Source organism: Solanum verrucosum, unplaced genomic scaffold (assembly GCF_900185275.1).
Source record: "Solanum verrucosum unplaced genomic scaffold, falcon-dt-bn FXZP01000056.1, whole genome shotgun sequence".
In the NCBI taxonomy this organism is placed as follows: Eukaryota; Viridiplantae; Streptophyta; class Magnoliopsida; order Solanales; family Solanaceae; genus Solanum; species Solanum verrucosum.
In genome coordinates, this window is record NW_026020072.1 from 985120 (window position 1) to 1001456 (window position 16337).

Genomic DNA, 16337 nt, shown 5'->3' on the forward strand with positions numbered 1-16337 from the left:
ACCCCTAATCCACCACTAGGGATCCACATACAAAAGTGAAAACACACTATAGCATAGCTAGTGAATCATACTCACAATACTAACAACATTTATACACACTCCGACCATTTACCTTATTATAAACCAACACTTTTAAAAATGAAACCTTTCTTAGGTACTTAACAATCAATAGTAGTAAACTTACGACTCAACCCAGGTGTAAGTCCTTTCAAATGCTCAATATAGGATACAATTGATCATTTCTCACCTTGATAATTCATACCTTGACAAAATACATCACCACGAATGTAGACTCACAATGAAAAATCTGAATTGTAATTTCCACCATGTAACACAATCCTTTCTCTATCAACATTAGCTTGTACCTTGAAGATTTTTATGAATTCATGGATCTCCGTTTATCATTGATCTCATCTCCATCGATCTTACCATATATTTCGCTAAAATTTCAATCTACTCATTACTAGCCTCAAAAACAAAATCAAGCACTTGTCATCACACTCAAGCTAATGTCCGCACACTCCTTTCTCAAGTCTTTTTCGATACTTTTTGACTCATCTAATTGATCCATGACACTATTATCATAGCCACAACAAAACAATGAAATCACACATCTCTGAACCCAATTATCTACTCCACTAAAGATATATCTTTAGCCCTTGCAATCAAATAAAATATTCTTGCTCTAGCCTCTCTCTAAAGGATGTACTACATCCCACTATATTTTCCTTTATTATAACTCTAGCTCTTTAACATTCTATTTGAGTGGTGTCCCACCATCTCTTAAAACTTTTCATACAACCACGTTACTCACCCAATATTAGAAAACCACGACCTTAGACACTCGCAAGTCGTACTTACTATACAAAATTCTCTTTACCAACAATCTTATTATATAGTTGCATCCCATCACAATCCATCACGAACTCATACCACCATTACATTCGGTTAGCCCTGGCTATCACTACGAAGCCAACCTTTTTATCGACATGACACCTCAAACTCAAGTATACCCATCAAATTCAAAGAGCTAACCCAATTTTATACACATTTACTTACTAAACTATTCAATTACCTTCACCCAAGTATACTCAATGGGACTTTCTTCATCCATAAGCTTGTCATTTCGGTATTAATCCACTCCATTATGGCTCAAGATAAAATCACCAGTCCTAATACTACCCTCCATCTTCTTAACAACAAGACAGGAGTACCCCACGGGGAAGTACTAGGACGGATGAAACCTTATCAAGAAGCTCTTGGATTTGAGCCTTAAGCTCTCTTAATTCTGCTGGAGACATATGATACAGAGGGATGGAAAATGGGGCGAGTATCAGTTTCCAAGTCAATGCAGAAATATATATCTCTATTCAGATTCTTACCAGGAAAATTCATAGGAACAATTCCTTAAACTCAGACACCACAGAAACAAACTCAATAGAGGGAGACTCAACCTCAACATCCCAAACATGAGCCATATAAGCCAAACAACCCTGCCCCACCAATTTCCTAGCTCGAATGGAGGATATGATCTTAGCTAGCTTAGACTTGTATACCTCTTCCCACTCTAATCTTTCCCTACCGGGAATCTCTAGAGTTACCGACTTAGTATTACAAGTAGGCCCGGTATAATAGGGGGGAGAACCAAGTCATGCCTAAGATTATATCAAGTCAGTCATATCCAGCATAACCAAATCAACCCAAATATGAAAATCCATAACCACAACACGACAACACGATACACATGGGTTCTTATGACTGACTATTCAACTGGGGTAGAAACATGGATAGGGGCATCAAGTATATCACAAGCCACATCAAATCCCAATGTAATTGAATTGACACATACAAATAAGTAGAACCCGAATAAAAAAATAATAGCCATCCGAGCACATACAAGAGTAGCACTAGTGACCACTACATCACACACCTCAACTTGGTCTTGCCCGAAAAAACATATAACTTAGCCCTGTCGTCTTGACGGCCAACCTCCTCTCCTGGTTTCCTCCTCATATGTCCAGGTTCTCCATAATTTTAACACACTTTATAACTTATATTCAATTGTTGAACATTAAATTAGATTGCGGGGGTTAGTTTAGGTACGATTTGAGGTCCAAAATTGTGACTAGGGAAAACATGGGAGATAGGGCTGAGGTTCTGTCTCGCACTGTCCCGCTCTGGTGGGAGGAATCCCGCACCGACGGCCTCGCCTTAGCGAGAAAATCCCGCCCCAGCGGCCCCGCAGTTACCCCGACAGAAACAGAATCCCTGCCAACATTTTTTATGGGGTTCCTCTCTTTTCTATATTTCCCCTAGATTTCCCAGCTATAACTAGGCATTTAAGAAAATCCCTTTAGCTAGGACAATCATTGTTTAACCCCCGGTCAACCCAACGAAGTATGCACTTTAGAATCCTTTTACATCGTTTCAACACTACCACACATATATCCCCAGGATACACCCAGACTCTCACACGGTTATCAGTTGGTCGCAACGCACGTCCAGATTTCTCGCTTACGAACCACATCATAATTTATCTAGACCCTTGTACCTAATCTTGTGATGACTTTCTATTCACAACAAGTTTCACGACACTCGAGCAATTACAAATTGCAGACAAGTCCAAATTCATTAATTAGTTCATTCCAAAGACGACCAATATTGATCATCTATGCCTTATACGTCCCCTAAGGCCAGATACCAATTGGAACCTTCTCAGTTCCAATTAACTTGCTTGTGTCCCTTCAGCAAGGACTACATCGTCTAGTTCACTTCGTTGAGATACCAATTGGACTCAACTTATACCACAAGCGACAATGGTAGCTAGCGAGCCCTATAAAACTGCTAATTTCAATCATAGAACTTGGTCGAACCCAATTCTTAACCGCCTCAACCTTTAACTGATGGTAACCAGACCTTAAATCAATCTTAGAGAAAAACGATGCACCTTGCAATTGGTCAAAAATGTCATCTATCTGAGGCAATGGATACTTGTTCTGAATGGTGACTTTATTCAACTGTCGGTAGTCTATAGACATCTTTTCTTGCTAGTGATGGTGTTACCGTTGTTGTTGCTCTAGCTCCGACCATAGAGTGAAGGAGGAAAAATACCAATTTGTATCACCCAGATACCAATTGGATACAAGTCATAGCACGAATGAGTAGAAAGAAGTGAGTTTTTGCTAAAGTCTTGTAGCCTCTCGAAAAAAAGTACGAATGTCATCATACTATTCCGCAAGATTCTACTAGACTCGTTTTGGTACCATGAGATCAATGAACATAGGCTTTGATACCAACTTTGTTATGACCCAGACCGTCGTGATTAGCACCCACACAAACCCTCCAGTGGGAGAACCATTACTACAACCCAAACAAACAAATTTTAAGAAAACTAAGACATTTAAAGATATGGAAGTAGGTTTAAATGTCTACAAAAATGGAGTCCCCATAAACTCCAAGGTTTTAACAAACAACTAACTAAACTAATGCGGAAGAACAAAACTCTACTACCGACAAGTCGAAGAACAAAGGGTATAACCTAAAACTAAACAACACCTAAAACAAATAGTCTGAGTCCAAAAAGAGTGGACTTAAACAAGAAGATCCATGGCACCCTGAAAGAACTGGCTCACCCTTGAATCCGGTCACACTCAATAGTCATCTTGCTAAGGTATATCAATAGTCACCTGAAGATGCCCTGCACTTAACAAAGAACAAGCAAGTGCAGTATCAGTACACAACCACAGTGTACTGGTAGGATCACGCGGTTATCCCAATAAGTGAAATACATGCAAGTAACCACAACATTATAAAATAGGCATATATCGAATATATACAATATTAGTCATCTTTTCAGGATCAATGTAGCATCACATGTTCTTAATAATACACATTGATTATCAATTTAGAGCAACATACAATCTTCCAATATTAATCATCATTAGATATCAACGTAATCATCAGAAGTAGATACACAACACAATTCAATTGTCCTCTCACGGAACCCAATTCAATGGTCATCTCTTTGAACCTACACTCAAACTGTTAGCATACCGGAACGTGGTACCCGATCCAATGTTTATGCCAGAACGTGGCAACTGATCCCATAATTATGCCAGAACGTGGCACCTGATACCATGTTTATGCCGAAACGTGGAAACCGATCCATTCAACAAACCACAATCATAATCACAATGTATATTCTCACAATCATACAACAAGTGGTGATTCATGTCATACAATTATTCAATTATCCTCATTTACGATTAGGGTGATCAATAATGCAACATTCACATACATACATGCATTATAATGAGAAATTACAAGCATATATCACACCAACATGAAATCACAACCATCACCTACCTCAAATCCAAGCTTGAATCCCCTAAGGCACTTGAATCTTTCCTTTCCGAATTCTTCCCGCTTCTTTGTGGTCTTAAAACAACAATTTATATGCAAGGATCAACAATCAAATTAAGGTCTAATTATTCGGATTATAATAAACTCAATAACCCTAAACTAAACCCTTGATCCCGATACCCAGATTATAGTGTTTCCACCATAAATTCCAGATCAAAATCCTCCCCCATCGTTAATTACCCAAGAAACTGAGTTCTACGGATCGAAAAATAGATTTGGGGAATGAAAAACCGTACTTTTAGCCTCAAGAATGGTGAAAAATGGTCAAGAATTCGTTTGGGGTCGTCTCCTAGCTCTCATAATCGAAAAGTGCAGAATAAAAAATTTTGGGGTTTTATTTTCGACTTAAGTCGCGTCTGTCCCACTACAGCTGGACCCATCCCGCTACAGTGTCCCCGCCATGGCGGGAATAATTCCACCACAAAATCTTGCTCGGAAACAGTGAGTAGATTTAAGAATTCCAAACCCCCATTTCACAATACACCTTCATCCCATGAAACTCAGGAAATATCCGTTCACGCTAAGACCAATTTTGGGAGTTCTACTCACCCGAATTCAATTCCGTAAAGTCATACGGGTTTCTTAATGTCTTAGCTATCCACCCATGTAATCAAATTCATTTATAGATCTCTCATTTTTTACCAAAATTTCATAGACCTCATCGACTCCGATTTCGTCAAATCTGGACTATGCTAGGAAATCTCAAGTTACTACGAAAAAATTTTCTAGCCCCAATTCTTTCCCTAATGACTTTTCCATAACGACGGAATCAGGTCGTTACAATAGACCAAATAAATTAGACCATTAAATTGATCAATTTACATAAATAATGTATTATATAATCTTATATATGAATTATAGCACATCTTTTCGACCACACTCATTTTTTAGTACAATTTGATTTATTATAATATATATAGAGCAAATAGCCCAAAGAAATCTTGTTTTACTCTATTGATATGTCTATTCTAGTTTTGATCTTCATTCGTGGAAAAATGATCCCAATAGGGAGATACTGTAACACCCCACAAATTATAAGCTTAGTTCAAATTGTTCATTGAATATGTATAAACCCAAAGACGAATATTTCTATTTACACATAGGTGTTAAGATCACTTTCTTAGTGTAGGATACGTGTTGTACATGAATTAAGGTCATAAGAAACCTCTAGCTCAAAGTTGAGTAGAAAGTTTTTAACCGATTGAGTTTCGGTATAAGATTTTACAAAGGTCAAATTTAAGCAATAATTACTCCTAAAATATTAAGCATATTATAGACTAAGACCCACCAGTATAAAGGTCTTTCAGTCTTTTTTCCAAGCCCACTGATCGTTTTCATTACTCCAATTTTGGAGTAAAAAGTTATGGTTGTTTTATTGGAATATAATGTATTTGGACTAGAAAGTTTGGCGATGAGATCTGTCAGTTCGGCGAATCGTCGAAGAGTTTTGCATATTGCCAAAATGACCTGAAAACCTTTAAAAATTGTTAACTTTGACAATCTAAAGGCCCACTTTGGCGATCTGCCAAATATTTTGGTGATGGGGCCTCCGAATCGCCGAATTGGCTTATTGGATTCATTAAAAAATATTTTTTCAATTCTTCTTGTGTTTTTATGTTCTAAGAGGGGTATTGTTGCTTTTTTATCCTCCATTAGCTTTCCTGAATTCATCTTATAACCTAATAACATCCTAATATATATATAGTTACTCTCAAAATCTCTGTTCTCCTTCTCCCAAAGATTAGGAACATCATGAATGAAATATTTTCAGTTTTTCAAGAAAGGCTCCAAGTTCAGTATTTTTTTAAGAATTCTAGGATTTTCAATCACGATTTGTTAGGAATTTTCTTTTTCAACTGCACTTTTACTTTTACTGCATTATATTAGATAAGACTTAGTCAATTAATTGTTAGCCATCTATTCCTATTATTTAGGAGTAAGTTAGTGAGTTAGGAATATGCTAGTAGTGGGTTTACTGCTTTCTGTTTTTCATTCCAGTCTTATAAATGAAATCTGAAAATATCAATAAAAATGTTCTTCTACCAATATTCTTCTTGACTTCTCTGCTTTCTAAAACTCATACTACTAAAATTTACCAACAATTGGTATCAGAGCTTTTTTTATTTATGCGGGATCTGTGGGTATTTCTGTGAGTGATTGTTTCAAGTGACTCAAGCACCACAACCAGAAATAGCAAAAGATTAAAAATGGAAGAAAGCTCAAGTTTCTCGGTAATGGCACCTCTTGTCTTCAATGGTGAAAATTCATATGTGGGCAATGAGGATGAAAGCTTATCTCGAAGCTTTAGATCTTTGAGAGGCAATTGAGGAAGACTATGAAGTTCTTCCGCTACCCGAAAACTCATCAATGGCTCAACTTAAAAATCACAAGGACAAGAAAACCAAAAAATCTAAGGCAAAGACATGTCTTTTTCAAGCAGTCTCTTCAGCAATTTTAACTCGCATCATGTCTTTAAAATCAGCAAAAGCCATCTGGGATTATCTCAAGGCAGAATATGAAGGAGATGATTGTATCAAAGGTATTCAAGTGATGAATCTCATTAGAGACTTTGAGTTACAGAAGATGAAAGAATCGGAAACCATCAAAGAATACTCTGACAGGCTTATGAGCATAGCAAACAGAGTAAGATTACTTGGTTCTGAGTTTAAAGACTCGCATATTGTTGAAAAGATTCTGGTTACTGTACCTAAAAGATTTGAAGCCACCATTACCATTTTGGAGAACACCAAGGATCTGTCAAAAATCACTTTGGCTGAATTATTGAATTCCTTACAGGCTCAAGAACAAAGAAGGGTTATGAGAGAAGATGGAATCAGAGAGGGAGCATTGATGGCCAAACATGAAGAGAATGGAAGATACAAAAAGAAAAATAATAAGAAGAACCAGCCAACAAATGGAGAAAGAGCAGCTCACTACAACAACAAAAGCAAAACAGATAGCTTTAAAGGAAACTATCCTCCTTGTAAGCATTGTGGAAAGAATGGTCATGCGCCGTATAAGTGTTGGAAAAGGCCAGATGCTAAATGTAGTAAGTGCAACTAACTCGGGCATGAAGCAATTATCTGCAAGAGTAAATTGCAGCAGCAAGATGCCCAGGTTGTTAATGAACAGGAAGAGGATCAACTCGTTGTGGCATCGTGTTTTGTAAGCAATGTTTCAACTGAGGCTTGGCTGATTGATAGCGGATGCACAAACCATATGACTCATGACAAAGATCTTTAAATACTTGAAGCCTACTGGAGTTACAAAAGTCAAATAGGTCATGGCGGTTATATTCCGGCAAAAGGAATGGGAACTATTACAATTGAAACACAATTAGGTACTAAAGCAATTTCCGATGTTCTTTATGTACCAGATTTAGATAAGAACTTGCTAAGTGTTGGTCAATTGTTAGAAAAAAGTTTCAAATTGTATTTTGAAGATAAACATTGCTTGATCAAAGAAGCCTCAGGACATGACTTGTTTAAAGTCAAAATGAGAGGCAGAAGTTTCTCATTAAATCCATTGGAGGAAGAACAAGTGGTGTATTCGGCAAGAGAAAATGCTTCCGAGTTATGGCATAAGAGACTCAGACACTATCATTATCAAGGGCTTCTCAAAATGCAAGAATTGGTGATAGTCAAGAACCTTTCTAAACTGGGAGCGAGTTCTAAAAATTGTCGGGCTTGTCAATTTGGAAAACAAAGTAGACTTCCATTCCCAAAGGCAACTTGGAAAGCAACAAGAAAGTTGCAGCTGGTTCACACCAATATTGGAGGACCCCAAAGGACTCCCTCACTTAAAGGTAGTCTTTATTATGTTATTTTTATTGATGATTTGTTACGAATATGCTGGATTTATTTTTTAAAGTACAAATCAGAGGTCAAGAGCATTTTTTGGAAGTTGAAAGCGAAGTTGGAAAATGAAAATTGCTGCAAAATTTAGATTTTACGATCTGACAATGGCAAGGAGTACACTTCTCATCAGTTTGATCTATTTTGTGAAGAAGCAGAGATTGAACGTCAACTTACTGCTCCTTATACTTTAGAACAAAATGGAGTTAGTGAGAGAAGAAACAGATATATCATGGAGATGGCAAGATGTATGTTGCACAAAAAGAATTGCTAAAGATGTTTTGGGCAGAGGCAACAAATACAGCTGTGTTCCTACAAAATTGACTTCCCTCAAAAGTTGTGAAAGATCAAACTCTTTTTGAAGCATGGTATGGATACAAGCCTCCGCTGGATTTTCTTAAAGTGTTTGGTTGTCTTTGTTTTACCTATGTACCTCAGGTCAAACGGGATAAACTAGATAAGAAGGCTGCCCCAGGCATTTTTATTGACTACAGTAATGTTTCAAAAGCGTACAACATCTTTCAACCTGAAGGTGAGAAGATAATTATCAGCAGAGATGTCCACTTCATGATGAATGAAGAATGGGATTGGGATGACTCAAGGAATTTCGTCCAGAATACAAGCTCGTGGTTAAATGAAAGGGACAATGATCCACTAGTTCGGGGAACTCGATTGCTCTCTGATGAGAGATTCAATGCTGCGATTCGTGAACCTGCTAACCCTAAAGATTCTCTCAAAGACCCGAAGTGGAGAAATGCAATGGAGAAGGAGTTGTTTATGATCGAAAAAAATGATACGTGACAGCTTGTTGACAAACCTCAAGGCAGAAAAGTAATTGGGGTAAAGTGGGTGTTCCGAACCAAGCTAAATGTTGATGGTTTAATCAACAAGCATAAAGCAAGGCTTGTAGTTAAGGGTATGCGCAGATTTTTGGTGTAGATTATTCTGACACTTTCGCTCTCATTGCTAGGCTTGACACGATCAGATTGCTTATAATTGTTTCTGCACAACGTGGCTGGAAAGTGCATCAGATGGATGTCAAACCAGCATTTCTTAATGGCATTCTTGAAGAAGAAATTTATGTTGAGCAACCTGAAGGGTTTGTTATAGATGGAAAGGAAGATAAAGTCTATCGACTACATAAAGCTCTATATGGCTTAAAACAGGCACCAAGAGCTTGGTATAGTCGAATAGATGATTATTTGCTCGGTCTCGATTTTGAAAAGAGTCTTTCAGAATTCACATTGTATGTTAAACATAATAGCAATGAGATTCTTGTTGTTTCTCTTTATGTGGATGACCTTTTGATTACAGGGAGCAGTGAAAAGCTAATTGATGAATTCAAGCAAGATATGATGCAAGCTTTTGAAATGTTTGATCTTGGTCTTATGACATATTTCCTTGGAATGGAGATTACACAAGGAAAATATGAGTTTTCGTTTGCCAGAAAAAGTATGCAAAGGAAATTCTCAAGAAATTCAAAATGGACAATTGCAAAGAGATTAGTACTCCCATGAACCAAAAAGAGAAACTAAGTAAAGATGATGGAGCCGAAAAGGTGGATGAGACATACTTCAGAAGTTTCATTGGGTGTTTAATGTATCTTACAACAACAAGACCTGATATATTGTATGATGTAAATGTTTTATCAAGATTCATGCATTGTCCTAGTGAAGTATATTTGCAGGCAGCCAAAAGAGTTGTGTGATACATCAAAGGAACCATCACCTATGGAGTCATGTTTCAGAAGAGTCAACCTGTGAAGCTTTGTGGGTATTCCGACATTGATTGGGGCGGTTCCGAGGATGATGCAAAGAGTACTTCAGGGTACTGTTTTAGTCTTGGTTCTGGAATTTTCTCATGGAGTTGTAAGAAAAAAGATATTGTAGATCAATCTACTGTCGAAGCTGAGTTTGTGGCAGCTGCAGCAGCAGTAAATCAAGCATTGTGGCTGAAGAAAATTCTGGTTGATTTGCATATGGAACCGACTGGAAGCATCAAAGTGTTCGTGGACAATGAAGCAGCAATAGCTATATCTCACAATCCTGTGTTTCATGGAAGAACTAAGCACTTCAAAATCAAGTTCTTTTTCTTGAGAGAAGTGCAAAAAGATGGAGATATAACTCTTGTCTACTGCAAGACGGAAGAACAATTGGCTGATATATTCACTAAGCCTTTACCAGTCGGCAAGTTTCAGCTTCTCAGACAGAAAATTGGAGTTTGTAGTTTCCAAAGCAAGGAGGAGTGTTAGGAATTTACTTTTTCAACTGCACTTTTACTTTTACTGCATTATATTAGATAAGACTTAGTCAATTAGTTGTTAGCCATCTATTCCTATTATTTAGGAGTAAGTGAGTTAGAAATATGCTAGTAGTGGGTTTATTGCTTTCTGTTTTTTCATTCCAGTCTTATAAATGAAATCTGAAGATATCAATAAAAATGTTCTTCTACCAATATTCTTCTTGACTTCTTTGCTTTCTAAAACTCATACTACTAAAATTTACCAACACGATTTTTGCCCAAACTTTATCTCCAAGAACTCCATAGAATGATTTCTCCAGTTCAAGTTATTCTTATGTTAATAAATGATTGTTGTTAGCTATAAAATAAATCCTTGATTAATAATAACATAATAAGATAAATAATTTACTTCAGAAATTCCTTATGAATTAAAGTGATTATGCATGAGTTTTTACAAGTACTTTCTAATCTCAAGGCTTGAGCAAAAGTTTTGCAGGATTTTTATGGTTTCGTTAACCTTCATGATTTTAAAGCATGAAATTAACATGATACATATTTTTGTTTCAGTACAGATTATTTGAGATATGATTTTGAGCAAAGTATCATACTTGATTCTAACATCAATTTTTTTAAAAATAAAATAAAATTGAAATGTAACATTTTATAAGTAATTAACTAAATAGGTTTTCACTTACAATATTTTCTTAATACTTATTTTAGGTATCTATCTCAAATGTCTTCATTTAATTCGTCACTTTGATACATCATCAGCGAGTGTGTTACACTCTTCTTAATTTTTTTGTTGATCGTCAAAAAAGTGTCAAAATGACACACCGGAGCCTTACAATGGGTGTCTTAAATGAACAAACCTTAATTTGAGGTGTCTAAGGGAAAGTTGATGTCAACTTTAAGTGGTCACCGATAGGTTCCGCCAAGAATTATTACCAATTGTGCCAACGTAGCATGTTAGCATCCATGTCTATAATTGTTCAATGAGTATTGTCATTTTGTAGATCAATAAGATTGATATACATCGAAATCTCAGATCATGTAGTATAATTGGAATCTCTCTTCACTGTTGGATCAATCTAAACTTGAATGAATTTGACAGGTTATGATTTTATGAGCTATTTTTGTCAACTCTAGATATAACAAAAACTATCTTTCCATAGTGACAAAACACTATATTAGTGTCGATATCAATAAAAAATCACATGATAACATCTTATTCTCTCCGCTTCAAAATAAATGATGTTTAAAATCAAACCAAGTATTTTGAAAGATTTTTTACGCTAATAAAAAATAATACTCTAATTCAAAAGAATATTTGTTGTTTCTCTTTGAGTTTATAAGTAATCAACTTACTCAATTTTATATGATATCATTTTGAATTTAAAAAAAAATGATAGATATGAATATATTTGTACACAAGAAAATGTCCAAATTTACCTTCTATTGATCGAAAACAATTTAAAATTACACCTCATTATAATTTTAGGTCACTAATATTCTTGTTATTAGCATACCAACTCATATTAAAAATGCAAATAACAAAAAATATGAATACACAGGGAAGGTCAAAATAAATCCCAAGGATTAAATCCAAGTTGAGGTAAATCTTAGAATTATGTTAGAGTTGAGCTAGTATTGGCATCACTTTAAAAATGGATTATATTGTTCACGATAAATTCCGCCCAAAACAAAATTACTTTGTGTCCAATTCATAAGATTTTGGGCCATATTTGACACCCCTATCGTGGACAAATTACGGATATATATATATTATCATCATCATCTGCCTAGAGTGTATAATAAACTTTGTGATAATAATAAAATACTTAGTTTTCTCTAGCTCTTATTTTCTTCATGCTTGTTAATTAGTAGAGATTTGTTACCTCATTAGGATTGGTAAGGTAAGGCCTATCCCCCCTTGCTTGTACTTATTCACGTTGAAGATTTTATCTTATTATTAATAAAAGGCCGCTAGACGCCCTGTACGTCTAGTGGTATAAATTTGTTTTTTTTTAAAAAAAATAAAAAATTAATATATATATATATATATAATTTATACATTTGTAAACTAATTGGACAAGTGTAATTGGCCATAATTATCCCTCATAATGTCTTTCTTTCAAGACCATAGTTCCCTTACAGTGAAAATTTAAGAACTCTACTTTTGGGTTCCTACTTAAAGATTGAGCTTTTTTGATTTATTAATTTGTTTGAAAAATTGATGATTGAGTTTGTTGATGATGTCATTTTGAAGCTATTTCTACACTTGATGCGAGTATTAGTTTTGTTTTTGAATTATTGATAGCCTTAAAAACGTTTTTTAATTTGACTAATTGAACTTAAATACACACTTTCATATCATACACATAAACGTGTTATTCACACGTGTACACATGATTTTCTACTGATGTGACATATATATAGATATATTGTATGAAATGAGAGGGTGTTTTAAAAGTAGAGAGATATGTTAAGGTTTGTTAATAATTGAGGTTTCTTAATAATTTGTGGACGAAACTAATAATTTCGCCAAGTTCAAGAATGAAACTAACAACCTCATCTTTATTTTATTTTACAATATTATTTATTACTTCTCATTTTCTTATTGTCGAGTGATACTAAAATTCATCTCCATTAGATTATTTCCTTATAACCTATGTACGTCCGTTAGATTCTTTCCTTATAATTTATCCGATTTAAATTAATATATCAACCCCATGAATCATTTTTTTTCATATAAAAAAACAAAGACATCAAAGACATGTTTAGTGAATATAACTTACAGTTAAATTGTTTACTTCGGTGTAAATACACAAAGACCAACTATTGGTTCAATAACACTCTTTAGTCTCAAGGGGTCAAGAATTAATTCAATTTTTGTTTACATTCTTTAATTAAATACGAAATTTCTTCTTAAACATGCCCCAACTACTTTTATTATTCATTATAAATATTTATTATAAGAATTATGATTACCTGATTATTTTTAAAAAAAAGTTTGATTCATAGTGTGAGTATATTATTTCGGATGAAAAAATTATAGGAAAAAAATCTTATGGGATGTAGTTTTTATTTCACCAAATAAGAAAGTAATAAATAATAAATAATATTTTATAAATAAAATAATAACAAGGTTGTTAGTTTCAAGGGTATAAGTGAGTTAAAAAGTGAGTGGAGAAGTAATTTTAGCAAATAGGTGGATGAAAAGTTTTTTTTACACCTTTTTCTAAAATTCATGGTAATTAGTTTTAAGGATATCAATAGTTCGAGGAAAAAACTACTAGTTCTCGCAAGTTCAGTGGTATTTTCAACTCTTCTCTCGGTTTTTTATTAAGAGTCACACCCTCCTACAAGAGTTTGAGACCACTTATTACGCTATGTGGCAGATCATGAGTGTATTTAAGTTCAGTCAATCAAAAAGATTAATGTTTTTAAGACTGTCAATAATTTAACCATGAAACTAATAGTTTACGTCAAATTCAGAAGTATTGTTTTCAATACTTCTCTAAAAATAAATAAATTATTTGATGATGTTTTTGAACCTATTTTTGTGGGTTGACTTTCTGAGCTCACTTTGCTTTCTTAATATCTGTCCAACGTCTCCTTGCTGTTCTCATAATCTCATTTACTACTGATTGGTATTAAAGGTAAAAAATAAAGATGGTGTAACAATTTCAATTTCACAATACAAATATTCAAATACTACTATAATTACTAAATTTGAAATTATAATGGGAAAATGGAACTAACAAAAAGAACTATTGAGAAGATAATTAGAAAGGAGATAGAGAAGTATAGACTCAAAGAAAGGGATGAGAAGACTATATATTTTTCTCAACAATCTGCATAAATCATTCTTTCTCATCGTTATTGTTTTAGCTAGTTGTTAATTGGGTCCGGGTTCCAAATCAGCCTTTACAAAGGCCTTTCAATTTTATTGCTTTTTTTCAGCCTAATAACTAATTGTGTGACATCCGTATAGATATCAACATTGGACTGAAGCTGGTTCATAACATATGGACTGCCCTATTTACACATCCCAATTACACATCATGAAATGCAATTGATTCTGCATCAATAACAAGTTATGACTTATTCCCACTCATTTATGTAGGTCTCTACTTGCCAGTTCATGCATTTATGATGTACTCACTTTAGATAACAAACAGCTCATGACTTGTAATTAATAAGATGCTAGAATAGCCACTTTTAAGAATGGGTTATCTTTATTTCAATGTTTTGACTCTTTATCTTTTGAGACTTTTTCAGAACAAAGAGATGTGTCAAGTATATATATCTATCAATATTGATATACAAAGATCACAACAATAAATGAAGAATTTTGTGGTTTTTGTTAAGCGATTATATAATATAACTATTACTATATTATATTTAACAACAATAATATAATATGACTATATGAGTATTTATAACCAACATTCTATATATATGTCACTAAATATTTTGTCATTCTGATGTAATGGAATTAACTTAATTACTCTTAAATATTTTTACGATAATAAATATTGCCCTATAAAAAATTAATCTATTGTCACTAGATATACCTATAACTTTAGAAGGTATATGTGTTATTGTCACTAAATGTACCTATAACTCTATAATTTTTTTATTTTCTAATAAACTTTAAGTGTTTGGTGTATTCAATAGATGTATATGCCTTATATATGTTTACATATAGCTCATGAAAGAACCATATCCGTGGAAGTCAAGAACGAAAAGATAAGCCCGATATAGACATGGAGGGATCGGAATATAACGTACAAATCATTCAAAGAAACACAAAAATGAATAGTATGGAGAAGAAAATATTATGGAAGGTGACTCAAGTTTAGGTTTATATCATAAAAGTCACTTTTCTTTATTTTGCTATATATACGCAAAAAAATTAGTTTTTTTGGGTAAATTTATAACTAGACATAATATTTACAGTGTTAAGTAAAAAAAAAAATTCAATAAGAACATGCAAGGGGGTTAGACCTTATAACCTGGCCAATTCTAATGAGGCAACAAACCTCTACTATCTAACAAACATAAAGAAAATAAAAGCTAGAGAGAAGTTGGTATTTTTTCATCACCGCAGAGTTTGTAATACACTCTATGATATTACAAATGAGGATGCTTAAATAAAGCAAAAATATAACAACTAAGAAGACGGTTGAGTTACTGTAATGACCCGGTTGTTCATTTTTGGAAAGGTTCATGAATTTATCATTTTGACCCTCCTGATAGTGTAACGACCTGTTCCCATCGTTATGGGAAAGCCAACAAGGAAAAATTTTGGGCCAGAAAACTTTTTCATAGTATCTTGAGATTTCTCAACCTGGTCCAGATTTGGATGAAATTTGAGTCATTAAGGTGTAGATATATCTAGTAACAATCGGGTGATTTAGTTATGATTTTGATTAAATGAGTAGATAGATAAGTCGTTAAGGAATCCGTACAACTTTACGGAATTGAATTCGGGCGAGTAGAACTCCCGAAATTGATCTTAGCATAAATGGTATTTTCTGAGTGTCGTTGGTGGAAGATGTGTTGTGAAATGGGGGTCTTGGAATTATTAAAATACCTCACTGTTTTGTGCAAGCTGCCTTGGCGGTGATTTTGGTCGCCCTAGAGAGGCGACTGTAGCAGGGTGATGACTGCTGTGGCGGGCCAGACGCGACTTAAAGTCTTAAATAAACCCCAAAACGTATTTATTCTGCACTTTTTGGTGTTTAGAGCTAAGAAACGAACCCATGCGATTCTTGACAGTTTTTCAACATTTTTAAGGCTAAAAGTAAGATTTTA

General features: G+C 34.4%; 1 protein-coding gene across 1 annotated transcript in view; it reads right to left on the reverse strand.

Annotated features, from left to right (window-relative positions):
• LOC125823898 (uncharacterized) overlaps positions 1 to 10143 on the reverse strand; it is an 897951-nt gene extending 887808 nt beyond the window's left edge. The window contains exon 1 of the mRNA XM_049503261.1: positions 10139 to 10143. The gene's annotated coding sequence lies outside the window, so the exon portion shown is untranslated. The remainder of the gene's footprint in view (positions 1 to 10138) is intronic.
• Between the last annotated feature and the right edge of the window lie 6194 nt (positions 10144 to 16337).